Below are 19970 nucleotides of genomic sequence, written 5' to 3'. Positions count from 1 at the left end.
TGGGGGCAGCCCCAGCAGGTGTGTTTTAGAGAGTTCAGTTCTGTGAAAGTAAGAACCTTCTAGTAATAAGAATGTCTTCTCTGGAAAGACATTCTCCACAGGTGTTCATGGGAGGGACCTTTCTCCAAGAGATGACTAGACTAGGTGACTTCGCAGTCTACCACTCCTTCCCCCAAATGATTCTTGTTCAATGGGGGCGTTTCTGGCCCATTAAGATTCTCCACTTTTCTGTGATCCAAGAACACTCTCCACCACTTTCCCCGTTACTCACAGCAACATGCGAGCAGAAAGCAAGTAGTTCTACGAGAACAGAGTAAAAATTCGAATTAACAGAATCCCTTTCTTCAGCTCTTTCCTCCGCATCCATAAATGGGAAATGGAAACTCCAAGAGGGCAAAATGCCTACAATAAACACCTTGGTCTGGAGTGACCGGACTGGTAGCTGAATGAGGTTCTCCATAACTTCACAATCACAGTGAATGGGTTTTTTAAAGATACGTGAAGAATTTACTGTAGGCCAGACACCGCCTAAGCCACCAGATAGGGCTGAGAGTGTATTTAAAAATGGGTAAGATGGTCCTAACCAGTGGTGCTCAGTGGTTAGAAGATCGGCCTGTGTACCGAAGGGTCCTGGGTTTGATTCTCGGTCAAGGGTTTGTACCTGAGCTGCAGGTTTCATCCCCGGCCCTAGTCAGGGTGCATGCCAGAGGCAACCAATCAATGTCTCTCTCTCTCTCTCTCTCTCTCTCTCTCTCTCTCTCTCTCTCTCTCTGAGAGTCCAAAGGAGGAAGTGCCCATTGTCACCAAGGCCATGTGCTGGGAGCACAATGAGAACAGGGCCAGCCATTCTGACTACAGGCAAGAGGAGATCAGGACGGCGGCACGGAGGTGGTGCAGCAAAAGCTGAGGAGGATTTCAGTGAGTGAATAAAGAGAAAGAGGAAGTGTTAGGCAATGAGGAGCATTTGGGTAGAAGGAACAGCTCTTCTGGCAAAGGTATGAGACATGAACACCACTTTGGGGAATGAGGAGTGTGCACACCTTTGGGACCGCGTGTCCAAAGGCCAGGCACTTTGTAGCCAGAGGTCTGAGCCTCTCCTGCTTCTCACAGTTCCCAGGACAGCCCAGAGCCCGCCCGGTGACCTCCAGGGCGATGAGCTCCTGATCTCCTTCATGGCTGAGGTATGTACATTTTTACCTGACTCATCTTCCCGTGTGTCAACCCTGTCACAGGTTTTGTTTATTTTGCATGCCTGAATCAACCATGTGTAATTTGTCTACTTCTCAAAATTGTTGATGGGTCACAAAGTCCCATTGCCAGAAAGTCACCTCTGCAGTCTGGGGAAAGCAACCGCTTCCCTTCACAAGCAGTAAAACCCAGCCCTGGCTCAGTCTGCCTTTGCTCGGGAATGGGCGTCTGTTCCCACAGACCCTTCTCCAAGCCCCTAAAGCCCTCAGGCAGAGCAGCAGCTCCCACCTCCACCATGCCACTCACCACCCGGGCTCACGCGGATGTCACCATGGGCAGTCCTGCCCTGAGGATGTAGCATTTTTGTTTAAACGTGAGTAAAGGTGCTGAGGTTTCTATTCCCTTAGGAGAGGGTAACAGAATTCCTCCAGGAAGAAAACTGTATTTGTTTAGAAATATCCCTGCTGTTTATTGAATAGTTGTATTCCTCCCAAATTCGTGTTGACACTTTAAACCCCAAAGTGATGGTAGTAGGAGGTGAGGCTTTGGGAGGTAACATGAGGGAAGAGCCCTCATGATAGGACTTGTGTCCGTATAAATCCTATCCAGAGAGACCCCTGGCCCCTTCCGCCTGTGAGGACACAGGGAAAAGCTGTCTATTAACCAGGAAGCAGGTCCCCACCAGACAATGAATCTGTCAGGGCCTTGATCTTGAACTTCCAGCCTACAGAACTGTGAGGAATGAATGTTGTTTATAAGCCACCCAGTCCATGGTATTTTGTTATAGCAGCCCAAACAGACTAAGGTAATTCTCCACCAAATCGATGCAGTTAAATGAGGCTCAGGGAGCCTGGGCTGGTGTCATTTGCTCTGGAAAAGGAAAGGAAGGAGGAGGAGAAGGAGAGCAGAAAAAGAGGCAAATGCTGTAGGACCTGACCCTCTCCATAACCCTCTTCCTCCTCCCTCCAATTCTTCAGTAAAACCACAAAATCAAACGTTCTGTGTTTGGGCTTCTTGGGGCAACTGGTGAATGGGCTGAGCTCTAATGCCCTGGGGTGATGAGACTGAACAAGATCTGATAGCACAGAGGTGGCCGGAAGCACAAGGAAGTGTCTAGAACTGACAGAGATCCTGGGGCAGGACCTTGGGTTGCCATAGGCTATGGAGCTGGAGTGTCTGCCAAGTGTGATAGACAAAGGGGCAGGGGCCCAGGGGCATTTCAGTTACACACGTATTTCTGTGTCCTAATAGTGTGCGCCATGGATAAAAATAATTGTTAAATGTATTGAGTACTGATGTGCAACACACCAATGCTAAGTGCTTTATACACATAAATATGTTATCAGTTTTTAATCTTTGCACTATCTCTTTAAGGAAAGCGCCGCCGTTATCACCGTTAGGCACGCAGGGAAGCCGAGGACTGGAGGGGTTAAGAATGTGCTTGAGGCCACATCTCCAGGAAATAAGGAGCCACACCTTGAGTCTGAGGGCTTGCTCCTAACCATTCTGAGCCCTGCCTGCTGATGGATCGTGAGTTGTTTGTGTGAAGGCGGATGTTCCCTTGCCTCCACTGGGAGGCTGGATTGCTCCATATTTAAAGGAGCAATAATATCAGGTCCAAGCTTGTGCTGAGAGGGGAAGGGCTGGGGGAAGGGAAGGGATGGAGTGGGGCGATGGTACACAAAGAAATGAGCTTACAGGCTTGCCATTTTCCTAAAAAGTGAAAGATGGGCTCAAGAACTGAGTCTAGGAATCCTTTTTCCAAACGTAGGGCATGTTTCTCTTTTTCTTCCTTTAATCAGGAGACTCAGAGGAACAGGGAAGAAAAGAAAAAAATAGGAAAGTGCCCCAAAGTCAGGGGACAAGTTTCATGAATAAGGTAGAGGTTGATGGAGAAGATAAGCACATTCTGTGGGTCCTCCCCGGCCCCCACTCCTCACCCCCCCCCCCCCCCGCCCTGTGACCTTGGCATTAAGCAGTTGTAAATAGACAGCAAAGGGCAGTAGTTCCCAGAAATGTATCTGGGACACTCTGGGCTTCTGTGATTCGTGTGGGTCCTCAGGCCGGGGGACACCAGCGGCTTCATTTGAAAGGAATGAGGTAAAACAGCAAGAACTAAAAGACAAGTCTTGGGGAGAGGAACCAGGTCTGGAAGTTATTCAAGTGTTGAAGAGGGCAGAACGAGGGCTTGACTATTTGTCATCTGAGAACCGGAAGGTGCAGATCTGGAGGAAGTGCGGGAATGAGCAAAAATGGAGAAGGATCCATCACGTAATGAGATTCCTGAGGCGGACATGGATGCCAAAGGCAGCGCGAGGTTTTTTTGCCTGAAGAAAACATTCTTAATTTGGCTCTGGGGGTGGTAGTTCCCTGAGTGATTACAGATTAGAAACCACATTATTTCCAAGGCTGATGAGCCCATTGACAACTCTGGCACCCAGCCACGCCATCTCATGGACGGGGTTCAGCCAACACCTTCTCTCCTCCACCTCCTTGGCCTTTGTGGGTACATTTCAAGGACTAGGGGCCAGTTAGGGCCAAAGTAAACAAATAGGTCTTGGCTTGTTTTGGTTTGTTTTTCAAACCTTCACGGCGATTAGGTAGATAGCGATGGAACACCTCCCGTCATAGCCATTGAGGGCAGACACAGGCACCATGACTGGGACCTGCAAGTGGATAGTCTAACTGGAAAAGACAATGTTATGGACTGAATGTTGGTTTCCCTCCAAAATCCGAATGTTTCCCTCCAAAGCCCTAACCACTGTGACTATCTAGAGATGGGGCCTTTATGGAAGCAATTAAGGTTAAATGAGGTCATAAGGGTGGGCCCTGATCTGATAGATTTAGTGTCCTTATAAGAAAAGGAAGAATGACAAGAGCATCCCCCTCCCCCCCCCTCTATCTTGTGCACACACACCAAGGAAAGGCCATGAGAGGACACGGCATGCAGACAAGGCCAAGGTCCACAAGCCATGCAGACAGCCCTCACCAGAAACTGACATGCTGACCCTGATCTCAGACTTCCAGCCTCCAGAACTGCGAGAAAATAAGTCTGCTGTTTGTTCCGCACGCTCCATGGTGTTTTGTTATGGTGGCAGTGCTAAGACAGAGGGCACCATAACCAACAGTAAAATAAGGCAGAAGGGAAGTCCTGCCAGAGTCAGGAAGAGGGTTGAAGGAGCAGACATGATGGGAGATGAAAGCAGACCTAGGGTGCTGGGGGAAGGGCAGGCGGAGTTGGCATTAGGGTTCAGGCCTAGAGGGGTCTGAGAGGTAGGGATGGAGGAAGCCTGGGAGAGGCAGTCCTGATGGAGGGAAGACCATGGACAAAGGCTGGGGGGCCTTGGGCAGATGAAAGGTGGGGCTCATGGCAGAGCCCATGGAGACATGGTTCAACCAGGGTGGGCATCAAAGCCATGTGTGGAGGGTTAGGAACAAAACAAAGCAAAACCAAAAAAGGACGACATGGCTGCCTGGGTCTGACTGCAGACTCACTCCTAATAACAGAACCGGCTCTGCAGCAGTGGTTCTCAAATGTGGCTCCTGGGCCAGCAGAATTCACATCACCTGCAGGACTGTCCGAAATGCAGATTCTCGGGCTGCTCCCTAGAGGGACGCAGCAGTGACTTTGGAGCCAGAGCCGGTAAGCTGTGTGCTGCTGGCCCTCGCCTTCGAGGAGCTACGTGGAGGGTCCAGGCTGCTTCCACTCAGAATGTTCTCCAAAGCGTGTCCCCGCTGGGATCAGGAAGTCCTCTGCCCACGGGTCTCTTTTAGCAGCCGATCAAATGTTGTGTATCTTGTTTTCATGTAAACCCTTCTGGTGCGCCTCATTTCCACAGGTGTCGGAGACCATGTCTAAATTAGTACTTTTTCCTCAGATCCTTCCCCTAAAACCTCAGATCTGATCGAATGTTGGCTGAGTGCAAGGTTCACATCCTGACTTTGGCGAGAAAATGATTGGGAGGCAAAGGGGCACAAGACAAGGTCCCCGCCTTCCACCATCCTGTTCAGCAAGGCACGTACTTGTGAAAAATAATTTTATCTCAAGATAACATGTGCGTGGAAGAAACGGCTGGTGCGGCCAAGAGCTCTGGGAGGAGGGGTGCCGGGAAGGTGGAATGTGAGCTTCAGTGCCATGTCCGGTCCCTTTGCCTCCACCAGAGTCTTCCAGGCCCGGATACCTTATCCGCTCCATGATTCCAGTGGATACCCTATTCCTACTATATGGGGCGAAAATAGATGCCTGTCTGCCCCCTTGCTTTCCAGGTGGGTGTCTTCTTCATGGATTCCTGATTCCTGTACCCGAAGCACCATCTCACCCTCTGCACTTCCCCGCTGGAGGCAGATCAGTTCTGGTTCATTGGGACAAGCCCCCTCTGTTCTCTCTGTGCCATTACCCTCTGAACACAGATGTGCAGGGGCAGACAGCAGGAAGTGGGCTCCTCCTCCAGGCCAGCCCTTGCCACCACCCTCTTGCCAGCCAGCAGTGTGGATCGCTGAGACACCCACGTTCCAGCCCATAGGCATGGCCTGCTGGCGGCCTTTGCCCAAGCCCCAGAAATACCTGTCTGGGGCTCTCTGATCCAAAGCCTGATCTGTGTTTGGCACAAGAGCTGCTCTGACCCAGGTCCAGAGTCCTCTTTTCCATAACAAAAATCTGACTCTCTTCCCTGCTTAAAAAGTCCTATAGCAATATCTCCTCTACGTATGCTTATCTTACGTATCCTGTAGCTTCCTGTTGTGAGAGAATAACGTCCAATGCCAAGAGACGGTGACAAAGGGCGATACCTCGGTCCTGCTGGGTTCAGCGTCCTGAGCTGTTCACAGCTTCCCAAACAGGTTCTTCTCTTTGGTGCCGTCTTACCTTTCAGTATGCTCTGCTCTCCCCCTGGAAGAGCATCTCCCCACCCTTTCTCAGCCTGGCGCACTCCCATCCGTTCTTCAAAACCCTTCCCAGAATCACCTCGTTTGTGAAGCCTCTTTGGCCGCCCCGTGGTAAGGTTGGTAGCTCTGGCCTTTGTGCCTCTGGCATTTGACCATCCTCTTGCAACACATCTGGTTTTATTGTGGCTGCTCGCCCTGCTCTGTCACCTCCAGGGTGGTCTCTTGTTCACATTTGTACCCCAGAGCCTAGCACAGCACCTGGCCCGTAGCAGGTGCTACATAATGCAGAGCTGGGCCTCGGGTTCACCACATCAGAGCCACGGATCCCATAGCCTCAGAATAAGGAACAGGACTTCGAGGAGGAAGACTGTAAACTGTCCTTCCTCGCAGAGGTTTCAAAACCAAGGGAAACACCCACCTGGGGGACAGTTTAGACTCAGTGCGGCCATGGCACAGAAGGAAAGACCAGCAGTCGCCGGGATCCCATCTAGGAATGGACTAAAATGCTATGGAAGCGACCCAGACACTTGCCTGATACACTCAGACCTGAAGCCCTGACTTTCTTTACCGACCACCATTGGTAACAGAAGGAGTCAGGCCTTGTCCACGTGTCCTTCCTCTGTCCCTTCCTCCCTCACCTCCACCCCAGCCACACACACTCCAGAGTAAATGTCACAGGAGCCTGTCCGATGGCTGCCATGAAGGTCTTCCTAAAGAGCGGTATTGTCTGTCCCTAGTCCCCCTCCAGGGTCTGTGCCTTAAAAGCCACCTCTACAACTTCCACCAGGTCCCTGTCACTTCATGTGTCTGCCCACAGCTTCCATTTTTGTTCCTCTGCCTGCCATTCTTTCTCTTTTCTTTCCTCGCTCTACTCCAATATCCAGAACCCTATTCTCCAGTCCACGTGTGTCTTCTTAAGAGCAGACCAGAGGGGAAGACCGGGAGGGGCCGTCTCTGTGTGGAATTTGCTGGTGAATCACTAGTGAGTGTGGTTTGTGAGATGGACGTGGCTGTCCCACCGCAGAAGGGAGAAGGGGAAGGCGCCTAGCACCAGGCCACGCATGAGGCACCAGCAACCCTGTCCTCACGCTGGTGGAAAGGCGGCAGTGGACTCAGGGCCCGAACAAGGCGAACCCTAAGAGAATCCTGCATCATCTCACACACCTAAAGGTCCTGCTCCAGCAACCATCACCCTGGATCAAACCCTACAGTCATGTTACTTGGTCTTTGGGTTTCTCAATCACCTCCAGGAAACGGAGCAGACTCAGGGTGTCCCATTTTAAAGGAAGATGATAAAGATACTCCAGACAACAGAAAATACGTTGTCCTGTTCCCAACGTATAACTGCAGATCTGCTTTTTAAACAATTTTATATATGATCCTGTATAATATAAAATATAAGACCAATGCTGGTTTTCTGGGTAGGAATTCAGAGAGAATAAAGAGAATTAGATTGGTGTAGTTGTTTGGTTGACTGGCTTAGTAGTTTGCATTCCTTCTTTTGTCCATTCATTCATTCCTAAAGTCATTTGTCTATCTGTTCATTCACCCACTCATTTTTAAATATTATACATCCTTAAGTATAAGTAGAGCTCTCCCCCCTCCCCAAATTATCTGTCAAAAAAGAGGAAGTTTCTATTCTAGCCCTGACAGAATCTTTCATATTATGTCATTCTTTTTCAATTACCCTGTTTTGAGCAAAAATATACTGTTTGGGGAAAATATTAGCCTGACACCACTTCAGTCAATGCAAGTCTTGGATGCTTATAGAGGTCACTGGATAGAATTATTGGGGGTTTTTTCAAGCATGATACCATAATGTAGATTTAGTAACTTTTCTTGGGGGTATAGCTTCACAATTATAAGCCCTGAATTTTGTTGTGAGAAGACATTTAAAAGATCATTTTTAAAAGCAATATACTAAGTGATATATTGTGGATATCTAAAAGAAATACCTTCTGTACAATTTGATTAGACATTTCTCCAAAAAAGACATACAAATGGCCAATAAGTACATGAAAAGATGCTCCATCATTAGTCATAAGGGAAACGCGAGTTAAAACAACAACAAGATACCACTCCAAGTCCACTAGAATAGCTATAATCAAAATTGCAGACAAAAACGAAGTATTGGTGAAGATAGGGAGAAATTGGAACCATCATGCATTGCTAATGGGAATGTAAGAGGGTGCCGCTGCTGTAGAAAGCAGTTCAGCCATTACTCAAAATGTTAAACATAGAGTTGTCACATGGCCCAGGAATTCCACTCCTGGGTATATATCTAAAAGAAATGAAAACATATGTCCACACCAAAACTTGTTCACGAATGTTCACAGCAACATTGTTTATAATGATCAAAAAGTGGAAACAACACAAATCTTCATCAACAAATAAATGGATAAACAAAATGTGGCATCTATACTAATAATAGGGTAATATGCACATTGGTTGGGACGCTGTCACAGTAACGACAGATCAGCAGGCTGCGTGCACAGCAGGCATGGGTGGGCGGGGACTTGCAGCACCAGGGACGGGGGCAGGGCTGTGGCAGAGAGGCCTCTCCGCATGCCTGTGCCACGGGTCCGCAGGCCTCTCCCGGCTCCAGCCTACCTCTTTGGGGCAATCTACTGAGGAGCCCTGGATGGGTGGGTGGGCCTTACCACTTTGGGGCAATGGATCATGAGGCTCCCACACTATGACAGGGCACAGGCCAGGCTGGGGGACCCCCCACCCACCCTGAGTGCACAAATTTCATGCACCGAGCCACTAGTATCCATATAATGGAATATTATTTGACAAAAAGGAATGAAAAACTGATTCATGCTACATGAATGAACCTTGAAAACATGCTAAGGGAAAGAAGCTAGTCATAAAAGGTCACAATGTTGCACAATTCCATTAATATGAAATGTCCAGAATAGGCAAATCCTAATTAAAGTAGATTAGTGATTACCAGGGACTGGGGGGAGGGAGGGGAGAATAAGGAGTGACTGCTAAGGGTATGATGAAAATGTTCTGCAATGACTGTTGCACAACTCTGTGAATTCACCAAACTGTACATTTTTTTTATGTTTTCATTGATTTCAGAGAGAGGACGAGAGAGGGATAGAAACATTAAGGATTAGAGAGAATCATTGATTGGCTGCCTCCTGCACGCTCCCTACTAGAGATTGAGCCCACAACCCAGGCATGTGCCCTACCCAGGATTTGAACCATGACCTCCTGGTTCATAGATTGAAGCTCAACCACTGAGCCACGCTGGTCAGACCAAACTGTACATTTTTAAAGGATAATTTTTTTATGGTATGTGAGTTATATCTCAAAAAGACTTATTAATAAAATAAAATGAGTGGGGTGATCACATTGTAAGGTATAAAAATGCCGAATGTACAGCTGAAATTAACTTAACTGATATAAGATTGTATACTAACTACACATAAATAAATAAATAAATAAACATCTTCTGGCCTAATAGGAAATAGCCAACTCTCCTTTGACTGTAGGGACAATGATATAGGTCAGAACACAGACAGTTGATTCAAAGAGTGGTTCTGTGATGAGAAGGACACTGATGTCAAAGATGTAAGTGAAGTGTTTCAATGTTTTATTAAACAGGGAGCGTTGGGGGGGGGCGTATTTTTAGTTTAATGTATTATTTTATATCGTATGTGATTTCAAACATGTCACCATGATGATATATTAAATATACCCTCAAACATTTACATATTCATTATTTTTAACATCCCTGCTTATTGGAAGGCACACATATGTTCAGGCACACATTGTATTCATCAAATGCCAGTTGTGTGTTAGGCACCAGCTGTGTCCTCCATTATGACATTGACGCTCAGTACAGAGCGGGTTCTGACCTCAACGGAGCGTGCAGCCTAGTTCATCTGAATTAAAACGGAACTCAAGCTTGAGGTGACTACTATGAAACGTTTGTAGAAGTGCTTACAAAGCCTTGTGGGTTGTTCCTGATATTTGGGAGGCCATAAGCAGCTTGAAGCCCAGATGAAAGCTCTGGGCGTTCCTCCCGTGAACACGTGCATTTTATTTGCTCAGAGGTGAAGACCACGCACCTTCTCCCAGGACCAGCATGTACACAACACCCCTCCCCCAACACAGACACCCGCCGTGGGCCAGGTTGGATTCCTCCCCCTGAGATGATTCTTTGCTGAACTCACTTGAATCCGGACCCATTCCCCAGCCCCTATCACATATGAGCAATGAGAACCTCAGGAACTGGAGACCTGGGAAAGACCCAAGATGATCTGGCTCAGGGACCACTGCAGAAGGGGTCAAGGGTCCGGCGGACCTCCCCGCACCAACCCTGAAGGGCCTTCTGTAACCTCGTTTATTTACTGGGCTCTCTCCTAAGATCCATTTTGAAAAAAACCTCTCCACTTGTTAACAAGTCCCTGCCCACTCCCCTTGCTGTATGTACAAATGCAAACCCTGAGGCTGGAACAGGCTTACGCAGGTGACTCACTCAAGGTCATGTGGAGGGGCAGTGGCAGAGCCACCAGGGACCAGACCCAGGACTCCCTGTCCCAGGGCAGCGCCCCCTCTGTCCTTCACACCTCTCTCTGGGAGTGAACACAGGTGGGCAGCTACGTGTTCACAGGTGCAGGAAGGATTTTTCGACACAGAGGTGAACAAAGAGGGAGCAGGCTCAGAGGCACTCTGGGGGCAACTGAGGGCTACCCTCTGGAGATAAAGGAGCCGACATGGACTAAGTATTTCCAGATCTTGGGAATGCGAGACCCAGGAAGCTCCAAGTGCAATTACCATGGCCAGCCCTGTGCCTGTGCACAGATAGGTGGGGGGTCCATGTTACTAAAACTACCAACTTCTGTCTTGAAAATCTCTCTCTGGTATTCCTCAAGCGACTCCACCCTCTACAAAGGCATCCTGCCTCTTTTCCTACTCCCTGTCTTTGTTCTGTCATTTAGCCTGACCTAGACGGGCTCAATAAACTGGAGGATGAGGGAAAGGGAAAGGCAAGGATCTGATGGATTAGAAGACACAGACGGCATTTAGTAGAAGGATTATCGAGCTCCAGCTCTAAACACTGACTCCCTCTCTCCGGGCTCCAGGAAACCTCCACATTCCGGAGAGGCACGGAGTGCATCCTGACCTCTAGGGAGAATGTGGTCCCGGTGCTGTTGCAACTGGCTGTTGTGCCACCAGGCACAGGGAATGAGGAAGACCACAGCTGGCTCGGGTGAGCCAGGAATGTAGGAGGGAAATGGAACTCCTATTCTTGGAGGGAGTTTGGAAGGAAAAGCAAGGGGAAAGCACCTCCCTGCCCCGTAGGAATGTCACATCCCAAAGGCCAATCCCAGAGGCTGCAGGAGAGCGCACAGGTTTCCCAGGGCGGGAACTGAGCCAGAGGGAGTCAGACCAGGGAAGGTGGACGAGGTGGGCGTTCCAGGAAGGATGCAGGACTTGAGCAAAGGTTTGATGGGGACCGTGAGCCGATGAGGAAAGTATGGGGAAATTGGGTGAGCAGGACAGACAAAGGTCAGATTATGGAGGGCACAGAGTAGTGAATTTAAGGGAGCTAAATTTGCCTAGAGGCCCTGTGGGAGCTAGAGCTAGGTAGGGGAGAGGCTCATGTAATGTTGGGTGATAGTAGGTAGTAGGCTCGGCTGGAGCAGGGCCGGCAGGGAATAGAGAGGGGAAAGCACCTAGAGGCACATAGAAAGAATGTAGGCCCTAGCTGGTTTGGCTCAGCGGATAGAGCGTTGGCCTGTGGACTGAAGGGTCCTAGGTTCGATTCCGGTCAAGGGCAAATGCTTGGGTTGTGGGCTGGATCCCCAGTAGGGGGCGTGCAGAAGGCAGCCAATCAATGATTCTCTCTCATCATTGATGTTTCTATCTATCTCTCCCTCTCTCTTTGTCTCTGAAATCAATAATTAAAAAATATATTAAAAAGAAAGAAAGAATGTAGGACTCATTAGTGAGGGGGAAGGATTTGAGTGGAGGAAAGTAGAGGAGAAAGGGAAGATAACTCCAAGGTGTTTTACCTGAGTACCTAAGAGAATGACAAATGCATGAACAGACGGAAGGATGCCAGAAGGAAGAGATGGTTTGATGTGAGCAAATTACGAGTTTAGTTTCCAGCATGTTGCGTTTCAGATGCATAACTTGAGTACCAATGTCTTATAGACTTGCAAGTGGAGGGTTGAAGCAAGGAAAGAGGGTCAGGCTGGAGGTGGCGCCCAGGAGTCCTCTGAACTGATGAGGGTGGGTGGGGGCAGATCTGAACGCATGTTCCTCTTTGATTCTAGAAGAGGCTGCCACACAGATGCTGCCATTAGCCTTCTAGACAGGCTGACATTTAGTGCCTGCCTCGCTAGCCAAGGTGAGTCCGAGGGAAAGGACTTATCTGCTAATCAAGAACACAAAAGCAGCCCTGGCTGGTGTGGTTCAGTCGTTAAAGCGTCAGTCTGCACACTGAAGGGTTGCAGGTTCAATCCATGCCCTGGTGGGGGTGGGGGTGGGAGGCAACCAATCGATGTGTCTCTCACATTAATGCTTCTCTTCTCTTCCCTCCCTCCCTTCTTCCATTCTCTCTAAAAAAAGCAATGGAGCTGAAACCGGTTTGGCTCAGTGGATAGAGCGTCAGCCTGCAGACTGAAGGGTCCCGGGTTCGATTCCGGTCAAGGGCATGTACCTTGGTTGCGGGCACATCCCCAGTGGGGGGTGTGCAGGAGGCAGCTGATCGATGTTTCTAACTCTCTAACCCTCTCCCTTCCTCTCTGTAAAAAATCAATAAAATATATATTTTTAAAAATAAAAATAAATAAAAAAGCAATGGAAAATAATATCCTTAGGTGGTGATTAACAAAAAAGGATTTAAAAGAACACAAAAGAAGGAAAGGATTAAGGAGAAAGGCAAATTACATATATAACCTAAGCGTGTGATACTTCCATAAACCTTACATCTTTTACATTTATCTAAAGACCGATTTCAACTCAGAGAATGTAGAAGCTCCAAGTGACTAGCAGATCCTCTCCAGGACCCCCAAATCATCCTGGATTACACAATGTATGCAGACTCCGAAGACCTAAACTATTCACAATACTCTCCTAGCTGCTCCTCCGGCAAGCTCTCTTCTCTCCCACCTACTTTACACGCTGCTGCCCAAATCTGGTCATGGTCCCTTCACCCAAGACAAAGCTCAACAGCCTTCAGAGTGCAGCCCAGCAGCTCCCCACAGCCTTCAGAATAATGTCCAAAACCTTCAGCTGCCATGTTCAACCTTTATCTTACTTTCTGCCCTTGTACCTTATCTTTATTGCCCTTTGATACCCTTGGCTCCACCCAAAATGAGTCATTGGAACCATGCCTTCCCACTCACCTGCTTTTATTTACATTCTTCTTTGATCACAACCACCATCCCAAGTTCCTACAGCCATATCCTACCCATCCTTTCAGAGCTTTTCCAAATGCCACTTCCTCCAGGAAGCATTCCTAGACTCCCCAGACAAAAGTAATCTCTCCATCTTCTGACCTCATAGCACTTTATCCGTACCTCTCCTATGGCACCATAAGGCCCCATCTTGTCTAAGAGTTATTTACCTTTATGTAGTACCTCCCCTACCAGACTATAAACTTGTTGAGGACAGACACAGTCCTTCAAACAGGGAAATAAAAATATGCCCTGAGGGTGAGAAGGGTGAAGAGGTGAAGAAATATTAGACAAATGCCTAGAACAAGTTACAAATGAGAAAATTAAGGCTCAGAGGGATTACATGCCTTGCAATGCCACACAGGTAGAAAGTGACAAGAGTCTTGACTCAAACCCACCTTTTTCTGACCACAAACTCTTTCTCTTTCCAGGGAGAGTGCCTGGAGCTATTTTACAGGGCATTTTCACGCACGTCAAATATTTCCAATGCCCCTTTGAGGGACACAGTACCATTTCTTCATTTTCAAATGAGAAAAGTGAGGCTTGGAAGAGTGAAGAGACTCACCCGAAGGTACACAGCCACCACGTGACGAATCTGAACCAGAGCCATGGCTTCTGGCTCTCGATAGCTTACCCAGGAGGACAAACTGCTGAGTGAGGGACCCTGCCTGCCTCAAGCTGGGGCGGGGGAACGTAATTGGATGCTGGTAAGAGCGCTTTCAAAGCTGGTGAGGATCAGATCGCCTATAACCTGCCTGGAGCAGGAACTGAGGGTGGGGAGAGTGTCAACCTGAGCCGAAGGGAGAGGAGCCAGGCTCTCACTCCAGATGCTCCTGGGCAACAAAGGGATGCGCTTGGGGTTGGGGAGGGACAAACTGCACTAATTTAAAGACCAGCTCGGATCAGTCAGGCAAGGGAACCCCCCGAAGAGGAAAGCCCAAACTCAGGGCAGAATTCCCAGCAGGTCTTGGAGGAGCCTCCAGGGCCCGGGTGGGATCGCATCAGCTGGTTAGAACTAAGCCTCAGAGTCTAAGAGTCAGGTGGGAGACCCTCCGAGAGAGAAGGGGCACAAGAAAGGGGGGAGGGGCTGTGGTCCTGGTGCCCTCCGAGTTGTTGGGAGAATTGCCTGGATTGAAAGGGAAGCTAGTCCACGAGACAAGCGTTAAAGCCAGCCCCGAGTCCTCCTCCATGTCCCCCTCTCTAGTGAGTGAAGTTGTCAGATTCTGTGTAGGTGGGTTTCGGAACATAAAAGGGAAGCAGGGCACTGGAGAGGAGGAAAATGTTAGTGAGCTGCAGCCAAGATGGAAAAGGGGAAGGCTCACCCTTCCGTGGGTATTGGCAGTCGTTGGCCTCAGTTCTAGCCGCGCTGACTGGCTGCCTTCTAAGAGCAGCAGGGGCCTGAGCGCTGGGGAAAGTAAGAGCTGGGGGGGGGACCCCGAAAACCAGGAGCAGGGGTTCCTGCAGCCGGCCCACCGCAGGCCTGAGGGGGCCTTGGAGACAACGCCTGCAATCCTCTCTCCAACGTGTGTCTAGGTGAAAAGTGCATGTGAATGTGCAGGCTCCAGGCTGCTGTCTTAACCAAACTGGTGAGTAATAATCACACCTTGGGAAACAGCAGTGACTCAAAAGGCTGCCCCTCCCCCGCCGCCACCCCCTCGCACAGCTCAGCCCAGAGCGCTGCTGGGAACCCCGGAAAGTGGAGCCACCACCTCCTCCTACCTGTCAGCATTTTCTCCTGCCCCTCAGCTCTCTCAACACCTTCAATGGCCATGCGGACTCCCGTGTCTGATGGGTGGTTGAGAAGTCTCTTTGCTGGTTAAAGAGCTAATTAGGCCTGGCTGTTCACCAAACACAGGGAGTTGGGGGTGCGGAGGGGGGCGGGGGGCAAGAAGCAAATACTGTTGTCTATGCGATGCATGTCCATGAGACACACGCCTGAGAAGCCTGCCCCGCAGAAGATGGCCTTTTTCCTCAGGAAAGAAAAAAAAAAAAAAAGGTGTTTCCCCATCAGCTCAGATTGACCATAAATATAAAAATGTAGCCCGGCTGGTGTGGCTCAGCGATTGAGCCTCAACCCATGGACCAAGAGGTCACCCGTTCGATTCCTGGCCACAGCACATGCCCAGGTTGTGGCTGGATCCCCAGTAGGGAGCGCACAGGAGGCAGCCAATTGATGTTTCTCTCTCATTGATGTTTCTGTCTCTCTATCCCTCCCCTTTCTCTCTCTCAAAAAAAAAAAAATCCATACACAAATACATATTTTTAAAAAATTAAAAAATAGATAGATGATAGATAGATAGATAGATAGATAGATAGATAGATAGATAGATAATGAATGCCTACTGTGTGTTGCCTATTAAAGGACTGAATGTTTTATGTACAGCCAAGGCTATTTTTAAGCTGCTGCACATGACCAGCTAGGATGTTACAATACTGACATGGTCTGTAGGAGTTGACCAATGTCTGCCACACCAGCCTCTGACTTCCTGGCTCCTCCAGCCCCAGATGTCCCCAGGGGTTTTCACTGATCCCACTCAGGACAGTGGCTACTGTCAGTTCCGTTAGATCCTGCCCATGCTTTCGTGGCTGTTCACATTTTGAACTTGACTATCCCACTCCATCCTCATGCAAAGCCCTGTTAGCATCTCTGTCTCACAGATGAGGAAGTCGGGCTCACTGACGCAATGAGACTGGAGCTGGAGCTGGAACCCAGAGGACTGACCCAGTGTGGGCACTTGACCACCAGACCACCAGACCACCAGCCAAGCTCCTGTTACAGAGACAGTGGCCACTCTCCTTGCTCCGCCCCCTTTACTGTAGCCCTGAAGCAGAGTCTAAGAGAAACTCTTGATCACCAAGCCAACAACTTCTCTTAATTACCACACCACAGCCCCAAGCATGCCAGCAGTTGGTTATCTGTGCTCCAGCCACACCTGTGTGACCACCTCAGAGCTCCATTCTTCTGGAGCCCATAACTCCTGGGCAGGAGGGACTAGGGGCTGGGAGACCTGTGACTTGGGGTCCACCCCAGGAATGCCCTTTCTCCTCCCTGCCTCCCCATCAACTGTGCTTGTTTAGCAGTATTCAGGGCACATGGAGCTGCTGCCATCACCGTGGAGGACTATAGGCTAAGAGACGTGCCTTTCCTTCTGAACAATGGGAGAGGACATAAGCTGCAGGAGGAAGATTAAGGCTGACAGGGGTAGGTGTTGATGTTCATGGAGTATGTATGAGGCTCGGACAGTGGCACTCAAGTGCTCCATCTCTGAGCACCTTCTGTAAATTGGACACTGCTGAGTCTAGGTCCATCCTGGGTAGAGTTTTGGGATGAATCATGACCCCTGAAAGGCCTGCTTGGTCCCAGAACTAGACCCACATCAACAGTCACTAGATGTGGAATGATACTGGCCTTAAGACCATAATAGGTGTCCCCTCCCGCCATGCCCCTGCAAGGGTTGTATAGTCTAATTTAAGGAATGCTAGCAAACCCTGTGATATAGGCATCCTTTCTGCAGGACTTATCATAATCTTGATGGTGCAAATATGGATGATAAATCACCAAGAGGGCTCACTGGGAATGTTTCACCCCTGGAACAATTCTACCCCTATAACAATCTCATGGCATAGAGCTTCTCTGAATACTGTTTGGCAAATGCTGCTCTAAAGACAAAATGCTTATCACTGGGCTGAAGGTGGAGAGATTGACTAGTAGAAAGAGGGACCATTTTTAACTCAGTGGTTCCCACAAGGGAAACACACTTTCCATTTCCTTTTTCTCTTACCAAATTCTTTATATGTATTTTTTTAATTGATTTCAGAGAGGAAGGGAGAGGGAGAGAGAGATAGAAACATCAATGATGAGAGAGAATCATTGATCAGCTGCCTCCTGAGCATACATGTCCTTGACTGGAATCGAACCTGGGACCCTTCAGTCCACAGGCTGACGCTCTATCCACTCAGCCAAACCGGCTAGGGCTCTTACCAAACTCTTAACTCCTTCTGGGTTCTCTTTTAGGGAGTCCCTAATTTGCTTTTACAAATGTCAAAAAGTGGTTCACAAAAGGACTCTAACTTCATCTACCCCTGAGCTCTATTTTTCTAATAAGGTACTCATTATAAAAGTGAAAATTATGACAGCCAAATTTTATGACTCATTTGTCCGTGTCAGGCACTGTGCTGGGTGTTTTATATTGGTTCTCTCTTTCAATTCATTCATTCACATTTCCCTTCAGTTAATTCTACTTTGAGCTGCTCCCTCTCCCCAATCCCTCCCCAATTCACTGCCCTTCAACCGGAGGGCTGGATATCTCCTCCCCATGGAGCAGGTCTTGTGGGAAGGAAATAGCAGGGCTGAAAAAGTGGTTCAGGTTCTCTCTGTCCGCACAGGCGCTAACCCACTCTCTCACTAGAATCAGGACCCCCACCACGTATTCCCCTGGGGACCTCTGAGTGCTCGATAAATATAAATGGAAGTAAATGAGCCCCACACACTTTGAGGAGGTCCCTTTGGTGACCTTGAGAAGGTGTTACAGAAATTAATATCTACCACTTTTTCTTTTGCACTTACTAGGCAATCTATCTACGGATCCTCCCAACAACCCAGACAAACAGATAGATATTCTTGTGCTCATTTCAGAAAAGAGATTCTGGGCTCAGAGAAGCTAAGTGGTTCTATGAGGCCTCACAGCAGGCAAGTGGGCAGGCTGGGTTTTGAGCCCAAGTCCAATCCAAAGCCCAGTGTCTTTCTGAGGTACCATCATCCTTCAGCTGTGGAGATAAACAAACTGACCAAGGAATTAATACTATTTTTTTGTTTATTTTTAAGAAATAACATTGTCAGTCAGTGGAGAAGCCCCAGACTGGAATCCAGGAGGATTGGTTACAAGGCAAGTCTGTCCTGAGACTGTAACCTGGCCCCTGGGCAATTCTCATCCTTCGCTTCCCAACAGAGTAGCACCCTCAGCTTTCTCCTAGAGAAGAGTTGCCCAATAAAATAGCAGTCACCCAGTTCAACTTGAGTTTCAGATCAACAATCAATGATCTCTAAGTAGAAGTGCATCCCAGATATTTCATGGGACATACTTATAGCTGAATAATATCCGTTGCTTATCTGAAATGCAAATCTGAGTGTCCTGTATTTTTATTTGCTAAATCTGGCAACCCCACCCGGAAGGCATGCTGCGAAGTCTCATGCCTGGCTTCAGGTCCCTAGTGTTGCTCCAACACTAGGAGTTGCCATGGCAGCCTGAGCAGCCTTTCTGGAACTGTCTCCACTTACCTCTCCCGCTTCACCTCGCCCCTGCACTCTCCACACGCCGAACACTCTGAGCTACTTTCAGTTTCCTTGGATGCGTCATGCTGCTTCTGGCCTGTGGCCTCAGCACTTGCTGTGCTCTGTGCCTGTTCTTCCCTCTCTTCCTCTCCCTGGCTAATTCCTATTGATCCTTGAGGTCTACACTGAGTGTCACTTCTGCCAGGAAGCCTTCCTGGGGTGCACCCCTTACCACCTCCTTCCATAACCCTCCAGCACTGGGTTAGTTAGCACCCTGCCCCATCCCATCCAGGCCCTCACCATTCCCCACACTGCTCTGGGGAGCAGGGGCTGGGTCATATGTACTTCTGTCTCCTCACACCCAACCTAGTCTCAGGTAGGAAGTCAGTAAATACTTATCAAATGAATGAATGAATGAATGAATGAATGCAGAATATCCTGCCGGAGCCGAGTCTCTTGTATTTGACTATTCCTTCCTCCCTTCCATTTTGACTGACTTTTTCATCTCTGCCTCCTCTTCTCCCTGCCCCTGGAGGAGTTGTGAAAGGCTGGGCTGAAGTCCACGGCCGAATTCCTTGGCCTGGACTAAGGTGAGGAGAGAGTAGCCACGGCCATGCCACGGAGAGGCCTCCTCCTGACCCTAGCTGATCGTGCCACACCAACCACCCCAGCCGGCTCACGTCCCGCAGCCGCTCAGGGGCAAGCTCTTCCTCCTCTGAATTACAACCCTCCTGCGCATGCCCCCTCAGTGTCCACACTCCTGCTCTCCTTCTCCCCTGACCCTTGAAAGGAGTCTAAGTGGATTGAGCTCCAAGTTTGGGGTGTGGGGAGATGCCAGTGTCAGATGGCTGAGGGTTAGGGCAGGTGGTGGGGCTCGGTGGGCTCAGAACATCACCCATATGTTCCCTGTTCACCCACCCAAGGCTTTGCCCACGCACAGCCTGACAGGGGAAGGCAGCACAGAATTTAACCCTTCAGTGGAAGGTGGGTTCACAAAGAACCAGTGTGGCGGCTGATGTTAACTTTAGACTCCAGCACACACACACACACACACACACACACACACACACACACACACACACACACACAGCTCTGCCTCTTCCCCCTCGCAGACCCCTGCTTGCTTCCAGTCAGGGCTTGTTCAGAAGAAGATGGTCTCTCAGGGGGCAAGAAGTGGATGCAGGCACCCTGGGGTGCCTGGGAGC

General features: G+C 49.1%; 1 protein-coding gene across 3 annotated transcripts in view; it reads right to left on the bottom strand.

Moving 5' to 3' along the window:
* PTK2B (protein tyrosine kinase 2 beta) overlaps window positions 1-19970 on the bottom strand; it is a 116384-nt gene that overhangs the window by 95807 nt on the left and 607 nt on the right. The gene's annotated exons all lie outside the window — the stretch shown is intronic.

The sequence above is a fragment of the Cnephaeus nilssonii genome (assembly GCF_951640355.1).
Source record: "Cnephaeus nilssonii genome assembly, chromosome: 5".
NCBI classification, from domain to species: Eukaryota; Metazoa; Chordata; class Mammalia; order Chiroptera; family Vespertilionidae; genus Cnephaeus; species Cnephaeus nilssonii.
The sequence above is the reverse complement of the archived record's forward strand: the minus strand, read 5'-3'. Positions and strand labels throughout refer to the sequence as shown.